The 19,305-nt window shown below is 40.5% G+C and overlaps 1 protein-coding gene and 1 long non-coding RNA gene across 2 annotated transcripts in view; one reads left to right on the top strand and one right to left on the bottom strand.

The window, feature by feature from the left end:
• LOC130920091 (uncharacterized) overlaps window positions 1–19,305 on the top strand; it is a 182,399-nt gene that overhangs the window by 76,471 nt on the left and 86,623 nt on the right. Inside the window, exon 3 of the long non-coding RNA XR_009064105.1 lies at window positions 18,306–18,355. This is a non-coding gene — a long non-coding RNA (uncharacterized LOC130920091). The remainder of the gene's footprint in view (window positions 1–18,305; window positions 18,356–19,305) is intronic.
• The window catches only part of LOC130920087 (vasorin-like), a 41,953-nt gene that overhangs the window by 6,352 nt on the left and 16,296 nt on the right, over window positions 1–19,305 (bottom strand). The gene's annotated exons all lie outside the window — the stretch shown is intronic.

The following is a 19,305-nucleotide window of genomic DNA, read 5'->3' as shown; positions in this document are numbered from 1 at the left end:
ACGTCGGTGGGTAGGGTCTATAGGCTGGGCCGGCCCTGATCCCAAACATCTGAATAATGTTTTCCTTTGACAAAATAAGATAAACAACAAGACAAATAGAGCTTTTGATAGCAAAGTAACAATTTATTTGCATGTAACTAACTGAAAGATGACGCTGTTCCGGCCGGGACAGCCGGTTAAACTTTTCACTCATCGCCGCCTGTCTCATAAAGATACATTTTCTCTGCGAGCTCTGCTCGCGAGCAGCACTGACTCAAATGTATCGTCTGCTGTACTAGTGGTCTCGGTCGTTCTGGCCGGTCGCCCAGCATCTGGCATCACGGGCGTCCTACCGGTTGTTCTGCTCGGTCGTCCGCCGCCTGGCATCCATTCGGCCGTCTTCCGCCGGCGCCCCAGCCGTGCGGCTTGGCCGTTCGTTGCTAGTTGAGTCGGGTTGCGGGTCTTACCAAATGCGCTACTGCCCTCCAGTGGCCAGTTTTATTGCTTTAAATTGGATTTTCAGCTTTGTGCTTTGAAGCTAAATTGAATCAGAACCCAGAGATGAAAAAAAAAACAAAAATGTAAAAGACGTATAAATAGTATGTCTTTGGGACACTGAAACCATTAAAAATAGAATGTATTTATAGGTTTTTGGGAGCAAATGAGTTAATCTTAGATAATTTCCGGGTCCAATCCTATTCATTTTGAGTCGATTTTGTGACATTTGTGGGTCACTTCCTATTGTTTTTGTGTTCTAACCTGTTGGCTTTTTCTTGCTTTCTGATGATTTTGTGGCATTGCTGGGTCACTTCCTGTACATTTTGGGTCACCCCATATTAGTTTGGGGGCAATTAGAGAAAATTGTTGGGTTTTTTTGTCAAAAACTAATGACAACCCAACAAAAAATGTATCTACGGTAATATCGAAAAACTTAATGTTCTTTCGAGTTGAAAGTGTTAGTATTGTGATAACAGTAGATACTTTAAACCGGACGATCAACCTTTGTATTAATTCCAGATCAGTTTTATTTGTATGCCTTATTTTGTAGGTGTGTTTTTTAGAGGCTTTCAGGACTGACAGAATCCCTGCATCCCAAAGCCAAAAATCTGCCATCAACCCTTATAAAGCCAGTTCCTACTTTTTTCAAAGCCGTAATTAAAAGTGACAGTATTCAGACGTCAGTGTCCCTCTGCAATTTGCGACGTGAAACAGAAATATGGCCATTGACTGGAAGCGAAGCAGGTCAACACACCAAGCGAGATGCAACATTCTTTGCGTGGTTAACGGAAGCAGATGCACGGTCACCGACACAGCTGGATTCAGTTACCCACAATGCACTGCAGCCATCGCTCAGTGCGAGATGGACCCGCTTGAACCTTTGTCCTCCCCGTGATAAGAGAGAGTAGTGGGGTGGGAGGAAAGGAGCCAGACAAAAGCATAGGTACAGGTTATTTGCTGTTAAAGAATTAGTAATCTTTTAGAATAATTATCTAAAAGAATCGAATCGCAAATTTCTTAGAATAATGATAACGGAGAAAATAATGTCGAAACACAGAAAATGACACTCTCAGGTGCTGACATTTTGGAATGAATGTGAACTCTGATACACCCGAGTTCTTTTGTGCCAGAGGTAACTTAAGGACTGTCAGCTAGGATATCAGAACACCAAAGATGGCTGCTGGTTCATATATTTTGGGCCACGAGGCAAATTAAAATGGTGAATGTCCATTAGTTGAGCGATAAGTCAAATTTTACATTGGATGCGAGCGCGGCTCTAATCTGTATGCTAACAGTTTGAGCCGACATACCGAGACGATCGCTGGATTTAACTAGAGTGACCAAATGTCCTCATTTGCCCGGACATGTCCACTTTTTACATCCTTTCCGGGGCGTCCGGTGGGGTTTTATAAATTCATGAAAATGTCCGGTTTTCATTATTTTTCAAGGGACCAATTAGCATGTCTTGAAATGACTGACGCTTTGCACGGAACACTATGGTACCGTGCTGCCAGTGACGTGTACCCAGAGTAATACGAGAAAAAAAGTCGAGCTATTACTACGAGAATTAATATCTTATTATTACGTAGCGCTAATGTAGCCAAATAAGCAGCTACATACTATACATAGCCGTTGCAGCCTCCGTTAAAATCAACAATATTGGAAACCATCTTGTGTTTTGGAATCGGTTTTACAAATAAGGAAATCCGTAATATTTTGCCTCATCTACATCAAATTATGATCAATAGAAGGATTTATACAAATGCTTCGTCGTAGCTCCCAGGTAAGGTTCATGTGCGTAAAGTGCGTAGCACATCTACGTAATAATACGATTTTTTTTCCTCGTAGCAATAGTACAACGTACGACTTTAATCTTGTAGTCCTTTTTTTTTGTGGCCCTAACACTCCGTTGTAATCATCCCCCAAACAAAAAAAAACTAAGGGACATCGACAGAAATAAAATTTTAAACCATCTGGTGCGCACCAGATAGAATGTGGTGCGCACTAAAAATATCTGGTGAGCACCAGAAACAATCTGGTGTGCACTTTATACTATTGTGGTGCGCACTAGAAATTATCTGGTGCGCACCAGAAACAGTCTGGTGCACACCAAATAGTATGTGGTGCACAGTAGAAACTATCTGGTGTGCACCAGAAACAATCTGGTGCATACCAGATAGTATGTGGTCCACACTAAAAACTATCTGGTGAGCACCAGAAAAAAATCTGCTGCGCACCACATACTATCTGGTGAGCACCAGATAGTTTTTAGTGTGCACCACATACTCTCTGGTGTGCCCCAGATAGTATCTGGTGCGTACTAGAAACAATCTGGTGCACATCAGATAGTATGTGGTAGTCACCAGAAACAGGATGGTGCACCCCAGATAGTATGTGGTGCGGACCAAAAACAAGCTGGTGCACCCCAGATAGTATGTGGTGCGTACTAGAAACAATCTGGTGCACCCCAGATAGTACGTGCGCACCAGTTTTTTTTCTGGTGGTCACCAGATAGTTTCTAGTGCACACCACATACTCTCTGGTGCGCACCAGATAGTATGTCGTGGTCACCAGAAACAGGATGGTGCGCCCCAGATAGTATGTAGTGCGCACCAAAAAACAGCTGGTGTGCCCCAGAAAGTATGTGGTGCGTACTAGAAACAATCTGGTGTGCACGAGATCGTATGTGGTGCGCACCAAAAAAAAGCTGGTGTACCCCAGATAGTATGTTGTGCGTATTAGAAACAATCTGGTGTGCCCCAGAGAGTATGTGGTGCACACTAGAAACTATCTGGTACGCCCCAGATAGTATGTGGTGCTTGCTAGAAACTATCTAGTGTGCCCCAGATAGTATATGGTGCGTACTAGAAACAATCTGGTGCACACCAGAAAGTACTTGCGCACCAGTTTTTTTCTGATGGTCACTAGATAGTTTCTAGTGCGCACCACATGCTCTCTGGTGCGCACCAGATAGTATGTGGTGGTCACCAGAAACAGGATGGTGCCCCCCAGATAGTTTGTGGTGCACATTAGAAACTATCTGGTGAGCCCCAAGTAGTATGTGGTGCGTACGAGAAACAATCTGGTGTGCACCAGATAGTATGTGGCACACACCATTTTTTTTTTTTTCTGGTGGTCACCAGATAGTTTCTAGTGTGCACCACATACTATCCGGTGCGCACCAGATAGTACGTGGTGGTCACCAGAAACAAGCTGGTGCGCACCAGATTGTATTTTGTGCACACAAGATAGTTTCCTTTCATAGGCCACAAACTGCAGGCGCGCATCGGACACCAGCAGTCCCGACGTGCTAAAAATAATAATACAGGATTTAGTTGAGCTTTGCTTTAATCTCGGACTCAACTATAAAGATATTACTGCATTACTTTCACATCGTCACGATTACATTGTCTCGGATTGACCAATAGTTTTCTCATGCGTACCACATACTATCTGGTGTTCACCAGATTGTTTGTCATGCGCATCAGATATTTTGTAGTGCGCACTGTCAGGGAAACGCGGGAAGGCAGGTGGTGTGGACCCAATTGCAGGGAAACAAAAAGCAGCAAGGCAGGTGGAGGAGAACTCAAAACACGTTTTAATAACAACTAACCAAAAGCACAAAGTACAACCAAAAGGACTGGGGATCAAAAAGGCAATATTCAAACCAAAACTTACTTAAACGGAGGGACTGGTACACGAGGGCTTGGACAGGTCTTGACTTTGACAAAGACATAGACATAGACAATGACGCAACAAGGAGTGAACAGAAAATAGGAGCTTATATACACACACGCAGACAACAAGGAACAGGTGAGCACAGGAGGATAGACTAGGAGAAGGCACATCAGGTGAAATCAATGGGCAATCACAGGGACAAGTCACACTAGGAGAAAACAAACACAAAACCTAACAGCGCACCACATACTGTACAATCTGATGCGCATCTTCATTAAGAGGTGAATCAGCGTAAGCGGCCAAGGACTCAAGGTTGGGATGACTCGTTTATCATAGTTATATACTTATATTACAGACTGATATTATGTTTGTGCACAATGTTAGCAGGCGTTGTTAGCGCACAGCACCTAAAAAATGATACATTCGAATGCAGGTATAAAGAAGCAAAAATTAGGTGCATGCCATGTAAAGTTACTATACCTCTTCTGATGTCGTGTTCTTTCCGTTTTTCCCGATTTTTGACGCAGACAAAGCCTTATGTCGGGCAAAATGAAATGTTGAATGCCGAGCTTTCTTAGCTACTCTTTGTACAGCGAATAGCCGAATACTGTGACATACTGACACTTCATTTTTTTATGTAATCTACTCTAGTAAAATCTGTGTATGAAATGGTTATGCACTACATGATTGTAGCAGACTGGGACCAGCTGATCAAAGTATGGCAAAATAGACTAACCTACACCAACATGAGAAGGACCAAATACATTTTTTAATCATTCCGTAGCGGTAACACTCATGTATAGTCATTTACAAATTCTTCAATTGTTTGTTTCCTTTCCACCAAGTGCGCTGGGGCATCAAAAGAACCCCCGTGGATGAATCTCGGCAGGCGTGTAGACCCGGTACAGGTCGTTTATTTATTCGGCATTCCGAAGAGGAGCGTCAGAAGGGATTGGAGAACTATACCAAATCTATGGATTATAAAACAACCACATTTGCGTCTATGTAGTTGTGACAAATTTGTAATTCTTTCCTCATTGTTTCAGTCAAATCAGTTGTCTACTGTACAAGGTAGAAGAGGGACAATGAGGGGAAAGTACAGAATTAAGGTGGAAAAGCGCAAAGATACGGACCATAAATCACGTTTGAGAATATGTTTCCTTGGAGAGATTACTTCATCTTCTTGGAAAGAAAAAAAAACATCCATTCCGACCCCCCGACTCCCAAAGGCGGAACATCCTGTTACCTCATGGCTGAAAAGCTCTGAAGTCATTGTAACGGCCCCGAATTACTACAAAATGCAATTGTGTAAGCAAAAGATGTGAAACCTAGCCATTGTATCCAAGGGCGTAGGTTTGCATAGGGACGGTAGGGAAATAACACTACCAACTTTTCAGGATGCTGAAATTGTGAAGTCTATGAGCAGATGATGAGTTGACACAGAGATGACCCGAAAATGAATTTTTATGTAAAATAATGGAACAATCTATATATTTTACTGTTAAAATTGACATTTGATTAATTGTGTTTATAGTAGGGCTGTCAAACGATTAAAACATTTTAATCGAGTTAATCACAGCTTAAAAATGAATTAATCGTAATTCATTGCAATTCAAACCATCTCTAAAATATGTCATATTTTTCTGTAAATTACTGTTGGAATGGAAAGATAAGACACAAGACGGACATAAACATTTAACATAGTATACATAAGTACTGTATGTGTTTATTATAAAAATAAATCCACAAGATGGCATTAACATTATTAACATTCTTTCTGTTAAAGGGATCCACGGATAGAAAGACTTGTTGTTCTTAAAAGATAAATTTGAGTACAAGTTATAGTCATTTTATATTAAAACCCCTCTTAATGTTTTCGTTTTAATAAAATTTGTAAAATTTTCAATCAAAAAATAAACTAATAGCTCGCCATTTTTTACGTCGCCGTGCGCTCAAATGCATGATGGGAAGTTGGGTAACCATGGCTGTCAGTGGTGGCTGCAAATGGTATACAGTATCTTCTGCGTTGTGTTCAATTAGGCGTGTTAAAAAAAAAAAATCGTCTCCTGCTACACCCAAATGCATGATGGGAAGTTGGGCAACCATGACTGTCAGTAGTGGCTGCAAATGGTATACAATATGTTCTGCGTTGTGTTCAATTAAGCGTCTTAAAAAAAAGATTGTCTCTTGCTACGCCCAAATGCATGATGGGAATTTGGGCAACCATGACTGTTAGTAGTGGCTGCCAAATCTAAAGCCAATAAAAGGCGCGGTCCAATGAACACCTGTGTCCACTCGCATTTCTAAAACGGCATCATTGTAAACTGTTTGAGGCAACGCATGAACGGGTCATTCCGTGCATGCGTTAATCGCGGCAAATGTTTTAATGTGATTAATTTAAAAAAAATAATTACTGCCCGTTAACGTGATAAATTTGACAGCCCTAGTTTATATACAAGTACAGCTAAACGCTACTGACCATCTCCCTAACAAACCCTAAACAACCGACAACTGCCGTCTAGACTGCAGGGTGACAACTGCGTTAGGGTCTATATTAAGATCAACTGACACTACAGCACCCATGCGAACATTTTAATGTGCAGAGGTGTTTCCTTAAGTAAAGATACTAAAACTCACTGCTCATGTGTACACCAAGGATGGTTTGAATTTGTTTAGATGGTCACCTGACTTTGTGGACAAAAGTTAAAAGCCCAAAAAACAAGTTTGGACTGATTGACTTCAGGTTCCATGTCTCTTTTCGTAAACTAGGCAATAAACCAACCAAGTTCTTCCAGTGAACTGCACTCAAATCTTAACCAATTTTTTTACCTTGAAGCAACCACAAGGCTAATTTTCCTTAGTTCCACTCTTCTTAATGAGCTGCTTACATCTGGAAACACTGTTGGACCGACAAACAAAACCCAACTAAGGCAAAAGAAGCCGTGAACATTTGAAGTGAACCAGAAATGTACCAAAATGAACATGGAGTGACTTAAAATGAACAGACAGTATTCGAAAAATGCCCCCAAAATGAATAGTAATTCACATAAAATTAACAACCGACCCACAAATACCCAAAGTCAACAACAAGTGACTCAAAATGAATGGGAAATGACCCAAAAATAACGCATAATCATCAGTAAGTGACACAAAATGAACAGTAAGTGACCCGCAAATGCCCAAAATGAACAGAAAGTGTCCCGTAAATGCCTTAAAATAAAACAAAGTGCCCCAAAAAATTTAAAAAAAAAAAAAAAAAGAAAAAAAAAAAGTGACCCGGAAATCACTTGTAAAAAAAATGAACATGAATGCTCCAAAATCAACAGAAAGTGACCCAAAACAACAAGAAGTTACCCAGAAATCCCCCAAAAGTCGAAAGGAAGTGACTTTAAATGAATAGCAAGTCAACAGTAAATCACTAAAATAGGAAATGACCCAGAAATGCCCCAAATCAACACAACGTTTCATGTACACTTAATTGTGACCACAACCTCTGCTGTTCTAAAGTCTAATGGCAGTGGGCACAAAGGAGCGCCTATAGCGCTCAGTTCTGCATCTAGGTGGTGTAAAGTGCTGGCTGAAAGAGCTGCCCATCTTCTACAGCTTGTCATGGAGAGGGTGAGAGGAGTTATTTAAATTGGCTTTGAATTTGATCAACATCCTCCTCTCAGCCATTGTCTCCAGACTGGTCAACTCATGCCCCACCACAGAGTAGGCCTTCCTCACCAGTTTATTAAGTCTGCCCACCTCACCTGCCTTGAGGCAGTTCCCCCAACACACTACAGCGAAAAACCATGCGCTGGCCACCACAGACTGGTAAAAACTTTTTAGTAGTATACCACAGATGTTAAATAATCTGAGTCTTCTCAGGAAGAACAGCCTGCTCTGTCCCTTCCCGAAGAGGGCGTCAGTGTTATGAGACCAATCCATCCATTCATCATCTACCGCTTAATCCGAGGTCCGGTCGCGGGGGAAGCAGCTTTAGCAGGGAAGCCCAGACTTCCCTCTCCCCAGCCACTTCAACCAGCTTCTCTGACGGGATCCCAAGGCGTTCCCAGGCCAGCTGAGAGACATAGTCTCTCCAGCGTGTCCAGGGTCATTCCCGGGCCCTCCCGCCGAACCAGATGCCCGAGCCACCTCAGCTGGCTCCTCTCAACACAGAGAAGTAGCGGCTCGATGCCGAGTCCTTCCCGGATGGCTGAGGTTCTTACCCTATCTCTATGGGAGAGCCTGGACACCCTGCAGAGGAAACTCATTTCGGCCGCTTGCATCCGGGATCTTGTTCTTTCGGTCGCGACCCACAGCTTAGGTGAGGGTAGTAACGTAGATCGACTGGTAAATCGAGAGCGACGCCTTTCGGCTCAGCTCCTTCACCACGACGAACCTGTGCAGAGTCCGCATTACTGCATACGCTGCACCGATCCGCCTGTCGATCTCCCGCTTCGTCCTACCCTCACTCGTGAACAACACTCCAAGATACTTGAACTCCTCCACCTAGGGCAGGATCTAATCTCCGACCCGGAGAGGGCACGCCCCCCTTTTCCAACTGCGCACCATGGTCTCTGATTTGGAGGTGCTGATCTTCATCCCACCTGCTTCACATTCAACTGCGAACCGCTCCAGTGAGAGTTGGAGGTCACGGCTTGATGAAGCCAACAGGACCACATCATCTGCAAAAAGCAGAGATGCAATGCTGAGGCCACCAGATCGGACCCCTTCAACGCTTCGACTGCGCCTATAAATTCTGTCCATAAAAATTATGAAAAGAATCGGTGACAAAGGGCAGCCTTTGCAGAGTCCAACCCTCACTGGGAACAAATTTGACTTACTGTCGGCAATGCGGACCAAACTCTGGCACCGGTAGTACAGGGACCAAACAGCCCTTACTGAGGGGCTCGGTACCCAGTACTCCCGGAGCACCCCCCACAGGACTCCCCGAGGCACAAGGTCGAACGCCTTCTCCAGATCCACAAAGCACATGTAGATCATTACAGTTTATATTTAATGTTGACCCCAAGGTGCTGGTATGAGTCTTCCCTCTGCACCACCTCCCCCTGGATGACGACTGGGGCAGGAGACCTCCTGTTTCTCCTATAGTCCACCACCAGCTCCCTGGTCTTGCTGATGTTGAGTCTCAAATGGTTGCTGCTGCACCAAGTTGCCAATCAGTCCTCTGTACTTGTCCGCCTCTGAGAACTTTTGGAGATGGCAGGAACCACAGTTGAACCGGAAGTCAGAGGTGTAAAGGGTGAAGAGGAATGGCGCCAAGATCGTACCCTGAGGCACTCCAGTATTGCTCATTACTGTACCAGAGGTACAGCCATCCAGTCTGACAAACTGGTGTCAGCTAGTGAGGTAGTCCAAAATCCATGCTTCAATGTCAGGGCGCAGCTGCTTCTTCAGCAGCTTATCCCTTAGGAGACAGGGCTGGATGGTGTTAAAAGCACTGAAGAAGTCAAAGTTACTCTCACAGTGCATCCCAGCAAACAGTGACTAACAACCCTGTTTATTGTTTACAAAAGAGATCTAATCCATCCAAAAGAGTCACGATACTTTCATATGTCAAATTTGAAAGCTATAAATATTCCAAAAGATATTTTTTACCAGCATTCTGATAGTCATGAGGCATTCTGTCACCTTTTACAAATAAACAACCCGGCATACTCCTGCTGTCTATTTATTTATCAAATGCCTCGTTGCATCCCTTGAGCCTTGTTGAACAAAGCCGTCCGGCCTCTGGCTGGCTCCAATTTACTCCGTTGCTTCGGTTCTCCTTCATTTCCAACATGTCCAAACAGGTATCCGACTAAAGTGACATTTGACCGGAACACCAGCAAACAAAGACATGCAGAGTTACTATCCTTATTACTTAAGACAGTTTCTGGTTTTCACCTTTCGACAAACTCTGCTTCTGCCGCACTAACCAGATGTGCATGAACCAAGGGTGTAGGTTTGCATAGGGACGGTAAGGACATAATACTAGCAACTTTTCAGGATGCTCAAATTATCCCCACCAACTTTTAAGCAATATTATTTGCATTATATAATGAATTCAGTTATATAGGTCATTTAGATTGTCTTCCTATATGTTTGTAAGGATAGAATTGATGCTACCATTATTAAGGGAATTACAGTACTTCCATTATTTTTAGACTTACACTGACCCCTTTTCACTCACTGAATGTGCCAGTCCATTTTTTCCCCTCAAACGCACGTTTGATTGGCTGATGACTTGACCCCCCCACACACACACACCCATTCACAGCCAGACAGAAATACAACATGCCCCTCCCCCGCCCCCTTCATAGACGAGGGATATTAGAAGTTTTTTTTTTCGCCAGCAGCAGCCACTCTACTAAGTAATGTAAAAAGTAGGGGTGTCAAGTGATTAAAATTTTTTATCGAGTTAATTACAGCTTAAAACTTAATTAATCGTAATTAATCGCAATTCAAAACATCTATAAAATATGCCATATTTTTCTATAAATTATTGTTGGAATGGAAAGATAAGACAAAAGATGGATATATACATTCAACATACGGTACATAAGTACTGTATTTGTTTATCATAACAATAAATCAACAAGATGGCATTAACATTATTAACATTCTGTTAAAGCGATCCATGGATAGAAAGAGTTGTAGTTCTTAAAAGATAAATGTTAGTACAAGTTATAGAAATTTTATATTAAAACCCCTCTTAATGTTTTCGTTTTAATAAAATTTGTAAAATTTTCAAAAGATGAACTAGTAGCCCGCCATTGTTGATATCAATAATTACTTACGCAATGCTCATGGGTGCTGAAGCCTATAAAATCAGTCGCACCCAAGCGCCAGCAGAGGGCGACAAAACTCCAAAAAACACAAGTGGACATTTCACTTTGTTGTCATTTTAATCTGTTTGAGCGGGGCATGTGCGTTAATTGCGTCAAATATTTTAACGTGATTAATGTAAAAAATTAATTACCGCCCGTTAACACAATAATTTTGACAGCCCTAGTAAAAAGACGTCAATGTTGTGAAGGTGGCGAACACTCCACTAATTTTGCTACTGCTTCAGCGCTTCTAGTCGATTTTACTCGGAGATTTCTTGAAATAAAAACAGCTAGCTGAAAATAAGCTTAAGACTTATTTTAAGCAAAACGTTTGTATATTTAATCTTAAAAACTTGTTTGTCAGAAATGTTCTTAATTCAAGAATATTTTTCAAAGCATTATTTGAAAGAATTTTTGTCTTGATTTAGGTGAAAAATGACTATTCGATGTATAGGCTCAATACAAAGAAATAGTAATGTTTACTTAAGGTAAGTGGAAGAATCAGACGCATTAATCTGTTAACTACGTAGCCTTTAACACGAAAAAAAAGATGGAGAAAATTATTTGACTAGATTTAACAATAATTATCAGATTAAGACGTTATAAATTTGCAGTGTCAAAGTTAGTATAGGTCAATGCTAGAGATGTCCGATCACGTCATTTTAAAAGTATCGGAATTGGCAAAAAAATATCGGCCATGCCTTTTTTTAATATATATATATATTTTTTTTTAGGGCTGTCAAAATTATTGCGTTAACGCGCGGTAATTAATTTTTTAAATTAATCACGTTAAAATATTTGACGCAATTAACGCACATGTCCCACTCAGACAGTATTCTGCCTTTTGGTAAGTTTTACAGCAAGGCTTTTTGTGCTGTCCAACAGCGAACTCTTGTGGTCGCATTGCGATATGTTTTATTGTTTTCTTGCCAGTTCAATATGGCTGCACGACGTCTCGTACATATTATGTTAGGAAGCGAAATGTTCTATTTTTTGTATGAGACACCTTTTGTTTATGTTTAGTGAACCTGTGTAGCGTGCTAAGCTAACGTTGTTGCTAATGCAATGCTTGTGTACTTTTTTTTTGTAGTTTTACGACTGTCTAAAGAGGACAATGGTTTGAGGCTATTTTATTAATAAATCAGATGAAAAAGGAAGAAGTCTGATTATTAAGGCGTCGTTCACTAGCTGTCTAGCTTTGGAAAAAGTAGACGCTTCGGAGTGAGGACAGCATAGACAGATTTAAATGACAGTAGAGTGAAATGCCCATTACAGTCCTTATGTACCGTATGTTGAATGTATATATCCATCTTGTGTCTTATCTTTCCATTCCAACAATTTATTTTACAGAATATACATATAATTTACAGAAAAATATGGCATATTTTATAGATGGTTTGAATTGCGATTAATTGCGATTAATAACGATTAATTAATTTTTAAGCTGTAATTAACTCGATTAAAAATTTTAATCGTTTGACAGCCCTATTTTTTTTTTTTTTAATTAAATCGTTTTCTAATTGTATTTAACTTTACAAACATAATATGTTACACTCACCCAGAGTCTTTAGTTTAGGCTTAAGGTAGGGTTATCAAATTTATCCCAATAACGGCAGTAATTAATTTTTTTTTATTTTTTTTTAAACGTGTCACGTTAAAATATTTAACGCAATTAATGCATGCGCTGCACGACCCACTCATGCATTGTCGCGCTCAATCTGTAACGGCGCCGTTTTACCTATATAGAGAGATAAAAGGCAGCGTAAAATGAGTAGAGTGAAATTTGGCAGCCTTTGGAGCCTTTTTTTAATTGGCTAAATCCTTACAATCCCTCTCCCTACGATTAGAAATATCATTGGAAGCAATGTGGGGAAGCAAGGTTCCCCACATTGTAATCGATCTTTATCTTAACACCTTGTTATTTCCCAACACAGAGAAGATATATCAATTGGTAGCACTACGCACAGTCATGGTTCCACTTCCCATCATGCATTTGGCCATGGCTACAGTATCATTTACTGAAAGCTCAACAAATACACTAGATGGCAATATTTAGTCACAATATACAAAGTCACAAGTTTTTCTATCCGTGGATCCCTCTCACAGAAAGAATGTTAATAACGTAAATGCCATCTTGAGGATTTATTGTCATAATAAACAAACACAGTACTTATGTACTGTATGTTGAATGTACATATTCGTCCGAGTTTTATTCATTTTTTTCTTAATGCATTGCCAAAATGTATATGATCGGGAAAAATTATCGGGAATGATTGGAATTGAATCGGGAGCAAAAGAAAGCAACCGGATCGGGAAATATCGGGATCGGCAGATACTCAAACTAAAACGATCGGGATCGGATCGGGAGCAAAAAAACATGATCGGAACAACCCTAGTCAATACAGATTTATTTTCCATTAATCATTTCACCTATCAATTAATTAGGTTCATATTGGTGAGCTCTGACCCCCATTCACCAAATATGTTTGATCTTATCAATGTCCCGTCCCCAGCAAAAAGTGTACATGCAGGTTATGCTGTTATATCGTCCCTACCAATATTAAGACCAAATTTTACGCCCTTGGCATGAATGCACGAAGCTGAAAATCACCTCATTACGGCAGCATTAGTTGGAGAGTGTTGGCGGATTTACGCTGACAAGAACTTGGACGAACTATAGGAACTGCCACACTCATGCACGCGCGCACGGCTTATTCAGTAAATGAGTATGACACAACGTATTAACAAGATTAAACGGCGTCTGTGTGTGCGAAGGAGGCCGTACGTTTACTTTAGTCACTTAGCTATTTACTTAAACTCCTCACAAATCCTTCAGTAAAGTAAACACACACACAAAGTGGGTAGCGGGGGAATCAATTAGAGCGTTTGTCTGCCTGCATGGCTTCCAATCTGCCGACCTTGACTGCTTCATAGAGCAACAATGGCTTCATTCTGCACAAGATCACACAAGTCAGACTTTTTTAACTCTTTGTTGGCATGCCTGCCCAGCCCCTTTTTTTCCACAAAAGCAAACGATTCCTGGCTATTTTTACAACGTCAAAGCAGACGTGTAAAGCCGCTCAAACAGCCTTTTTCTTGCTCCGCATTCGCTTGAGTAGATAAATATGGAAGCCATTGAGGTTTTCTGGGATGAGAAACACATTGTGGTGAACAGCACTTTGATTTTTATTGTTCTTTGTAGCGTAGTCACTACAAAGAGCAGCAGTATAGTAGTACTGTATAATATGATGATATACTAGTACTTGGGATGTCCCGATCCAGGTTTTTGCACTTCCGATCCCATACCGATATTGTTTTGCACTTCCAATCCGATAATGGCCGATACCAATACCGGCCTATCTGAGCATGTGTTAAAGTTTTAAGTTATTTAGCCTCCTTACTTAGTTGTCAGACTCATGTTGAAAAGGGTTTTAGTACTCTTGATAACAACTAGCCAGCTGAATTAGGTAAGTTTGAATAACACACAACGGTTGGTAAGAAGAAACTGACCTATTTATTCAGTGACAAACACAAAACATTATAAATAACAAACAGAAATGGCATAGTCAGTCAGTAAAACGTGCAAATAATATTGTAAACCGTCTTAAAAAGCAAAACACACAAACAACCTCAGTGGAAAATTTTCAACATTTTAAAACAGTAAATAAAATACTCAAGTCCCCATTCTGTATCAGCAGCTTTAAACTACATTCAATTCATTTAATTTTGCGAATCAACTGTTAAAGTTGTTAAAAATGCTCCCGTTATTCCATAATTTCCCTTCTGTTTACTTTCGACATGTTAAAGTTTTAAAACTGTTTTGAAGATAGATTCAAGTCAAGATTTTGCCGATTTAGGAGTATTTTAGATAAAAAGTTAATTAGGTTCGCTTGGAAGGTTCACAACAGCCTACTAGGGAAGTCTCCTGCTTTAAGATGGCGGCTGTATACTCACGCATGTAGTTTTCCATACTTTAATGTTGCTAACGCCGTCAAGTCTGTCAACTTGCATCTAGTTCTATATACATATGATATCTATTATCTACAGTAAAACGATGTTGACGTAGTTTGTAGCGGCTGTCAGCAACAGTCAGGTATTCTTGTGTTTTTTATCCAGCGGCATGAGTTGAGCTAAAGCCGTGAGTCGAGCATTGGCATTACCCGGGTCTATGACAAGCATGAGGTATACTCTCGGGACCCAATGCGGTCCGTTTCTCATTGCGTCTCGAAGACCGCGCTGTGTATTAGTTCCACTTTACTTGCCATATTTCAATCATCGGAATTTGGATGTTTCTGAATCGTTCTCGAATCTTCCGCGTCCGAATCGCTCAAGGATGTAATGACGGCTGGGCATGTTGTACCGTGGTTCTAAGTGTTGGATGGTGCGTCTTTACTCACGAGAGATAATGTGTCGTCATCCAGAATGAATTCTTCGGCAATGACTCTTGTTATTCCCTGGGCTTTGGGACTGTCGAGTGCCAGTTTGTCACACATAGCAAAAGTTTCTGCCAGTGTTAGTTCCGTAGGACCTTTCTTTTTGTCTTCGGTTTTCTTAACATACTCCTCATATTGTTTGTGGTGGTATTTCGCTAAATGCTTGATTAGGTTGGTTGTATTAAAACTTCTTACAGCTTTACCACCACGCTTGACTTTATTGTGGCATATGTTGCACTCTGCCTCTTCGTCTTTGTCGTCCTTTAAGGTGAAATGATGCCACACAGCTGACATTTTTACCGATAGTCTCTCGGTAAATTGGGAGACGGTAATGTAGTGTGTTGAAGGTGTGCCGTAAAATGCGCACCGGATTTTAGGGAAACCGAAGCAAAAACTGGAATGGATTATGTAAATCGGTGCGCTGGAAAACCAGGACCGGACTTTTAAAAAAAAAAAAACAGAAGTCTGGATCGGAATTTTTCCGTGTCGGCCGATCCGATACTGATGCGCATTTTTTTTGCCCATATCGGCGTCCGATCCGATCCAAATATCGGATCGGGACATCTCTAACTAGTACAGTGATATGGAAAGGTATCTGAACCTTTTGGAATTTTTCGCATTTCTGCATAAAATGATCATCAAATGTGATCTGATCTTTGTCAAAATCACGCAGATGAAAAAGCAGTGTCTGATTGAACCAAAACCACCCAAACATTTATAGGTGTTCATATTTTAATGAGGATAGCATTCAAACATTGACAGAAAGGGGGGAAAATAAATATGTAAATCCTCACATTTAATATTTTATGGCCCCCCTTTGGCAGCAATAACTTCAACCAGACACTTCCTGGAGTAGCAAATCAGTCTGGCACATTGATCAGGACTAATCTTGACCCATTCTTCTCGACAAAACTGGAAGGTGTAGTTCTGTCACATTCCTGGCATGTTTGGCATGAATCGCTGTCTTTAGGTCATGCCACAGCATCTCAATGGGGTTCAAGTCTGAACTTTGACTTGGCCACTCCCGAACGTGTATTTTGTTCTTCTGAAACCATTCTGAAGTTGATTTAGTTCTGTATTTTGGATCATTGTCTTGTTGCGGTATCCATCCTCTTTTTAGCTTCAACTGTCTGACATACTGCCTCAGGTTTTCCTGCAAAACATCCTGATAAACTTTTGAATTAATTCTTCCATTAATGATTGCAAGTTGTCCAGGCCCTGAGGCAAAAAACAGCCCCAAATCATGATGCTCCAACCACCATGCTTCACGGTGGGGGTGAGGTGTTGATGTTGGTGAGCTCTTCCATTTTTCCTCCACATGTGTTACTCCCAAACAATTCAAATTTGGTTTCATCAGTCCACAAAATATTTTGCCAAAAACTGTGGAGTGTCCAAGTGCCTTTTTGCGAACATTAAACAAGCAACAATTTTATGCAGAAATGTGGGAAATTCAGCGAGAATACAGTGGTACCTCTACATACAAATTTAGCGTAATTCTTATGACTATAAGCCGCACCAGACTATAAACCGCAGCTGTTCTCACTGTATTATGGGACATTTACATCAAACGATATTAATCAGTGACACTTTATTTGACAGCCGCATCATAAGACTGTCATAAGACCAAATGAACCACCATGAAGCTTCATTGCTTCAAGAAGCTTCATTTGGCCATCACTGCTCCCTTGGGGGAAACAGTCAACCTCTTCCGCCACCTGCTGTCAACACTGTTTTCGTCCAACATGCCTCCTAGCATGCATTACAGCGCTACAGATGTAAATAACTATCAAAATTCATATTCAGCACTAATTATATCTCCAGTTACTGTTCCGGTTGTTTCATTATTTGCAAGTTATGGTATCTGTCAGCACTCCTGTAACGAGTCACATGACATTTTGGAGGGAAAATGATAAGCAGTACTGAATTTGAACATTTAGGGACGTACGTAGTTTCTATGGGGTGTACTCACTTTTGTTGCCAGGGGTTGAGATATTAATGGCTATATTTTGAGTTATTTTGAGGGAAAAATAAATTAACTCTATTATATAGGCTGCACACATACTACTTTTCATTGTGTCAAAGTGTCATTTTTTCAGTGTTGTCCCATGAAAAGATATACTTAAATATCTGCAGAAATGCGAGGGGTGTACTCACTTTTGTGATACACTGTAACTTTGTATGTAGAGGTACCACTGTATTATATACTCTCATAAGCAATCTTGAGTTCAATGTTTAAGCCCATTTCAGTTTAATATACATTTTTTCTTAATTTCTGAAAACCCAAGTACACCGTTGGCGAGACGCCCAGCTCGACACACGACTCAGTGACGAGCCTTGAGGCCTTTTGGGAGGCTTGGAATGGAGGAAAACTGATGCTGTTGTGTGTCAGGAAGGGGTGTGCGCCCTCGCACGCATACTCAGTAACCTAATTTGATTTTACCATGATAACATGATTAATGCGTCTTTGTTGGAAAGACCTCTGAGTGACTCTTGACATGTTTGCACTCTATTAAAAATAGCACGGATGGTTATGATGCCCTCCAATAAATGTTAGAAGTTTGCTAACTCGTTCACAAATGAAGAAACGATAAACCGCCTACAACCGGCTCAATTTTTTGCGCCCTAACCATGACGACTTGTCTGCTTGACTGCTCCTTTCGGACCGCATGTTTGTTTATGGAGCGTCTCGGTCTGGAGAGAGGTTGCGGCTATGCTCAGCACAACAAATGTGCACTGGTTGCCCACTTTGTTAGGCATTGCACCAGAAAGATAGGACAAAAAAAAAACATTTAACTGACTGAAAGTTAAAAACTGCGATTAGTTTTTTTTTTTTTTACAACACACCTCTGCTAATCACTACCTCATTTGTTTGTGTTTATTTTCTCTTTCATGTGGTGTTCAGCTCTCATCTGTGAGCAAGATGTTCTTCTAGCACACAAGGCGCAGGACACGGTACGTTGACACCATAAGCGGATTTTAAGGGGGGCCAGGCCCCCCTCCTCGTGGCCAAAAAGGATCATTTCATGAAATTGACTTTCCTATATATATAAAAGTTGAAAAGCAATAAAACTGCAACAAAACGGAATGAAATGAACAAAAAAATATTAGGGCTGTCAAACAATTAAAATTTTTAATCGAGTTAATCACAACTTAAAAATTAATTAATCGCAATTCAAACCATCAATAAAATATGCCATATTTTTCTGTAATTATTGGAATGGAAAGATAAGACATACTGTACATAAGTAATATATTTGTTTATTATAACAATAAATCAACAAGATGGCATTAACATTATTAACATTCTGTTAAACCGATCCATGGATAGAAAGACTTGTAGTTCTTAAAAGATAAATGATAGTACAAGTTATAGAAATGTTATATTAAAACCCATCTTAATGTTTTCGTTTTAATAAAATTTGTGAAATTTTCAATCAAAAAATAAACTAGGAGCTCGCCATTGTTGATGTCAATAATTACACAATGCTCGTGGTGCTTAAACCCATAAAATCAGTCGCACCCAAGCGCCAGCAGAGGGCGACAAAACAAAAAACACAGGTAACAAGCGGACATGACACTGTGCTGTAATCTTAATCTGTTTGAGCGGGGCATGTGGGTTAAATGCATCAAATATTTTAACGTGATTAATTTTAAAAAATTAATTACCGCCCGTTAACGCGATAATTTTGACATCCCTAAAAAATATGTTTATAATGGGTCAAAGTCATTTTTCGAACAGATTGTGTGACTAGCACCTGAGACGGTCATTTGCTTTCCATATAATCCCCCCCCCCCCCCCCCCCCGCAAAAATAGGGGAGGGCAATTTTATTTTTTAAAATTTTTCATTTAAAAAAAAAATTTTTTTTTTTTTTTTTATTGAAGCAACTTTTTGGGGGATTTT

This window comes from Corythoichthys intestinalis, chromosome 8, assembly GCF_030265065.1.
Source record: "Corythoichthys intestinalis isolate RoL2023-P3 chromosome 8, ASM3026506v1, whole genome shotgun sequence".
NCBI lineage: Eukaryota > Metazoa > Chordata > Actinopteri > Syngnathiformes > Syngnathidae > Corythoichthys > Corythoichthys intestinalis.
Note: the sequence above shows the minus strand (reverse complement) of the source record. Positions and strands in the feature narration are given on the sequence as shown.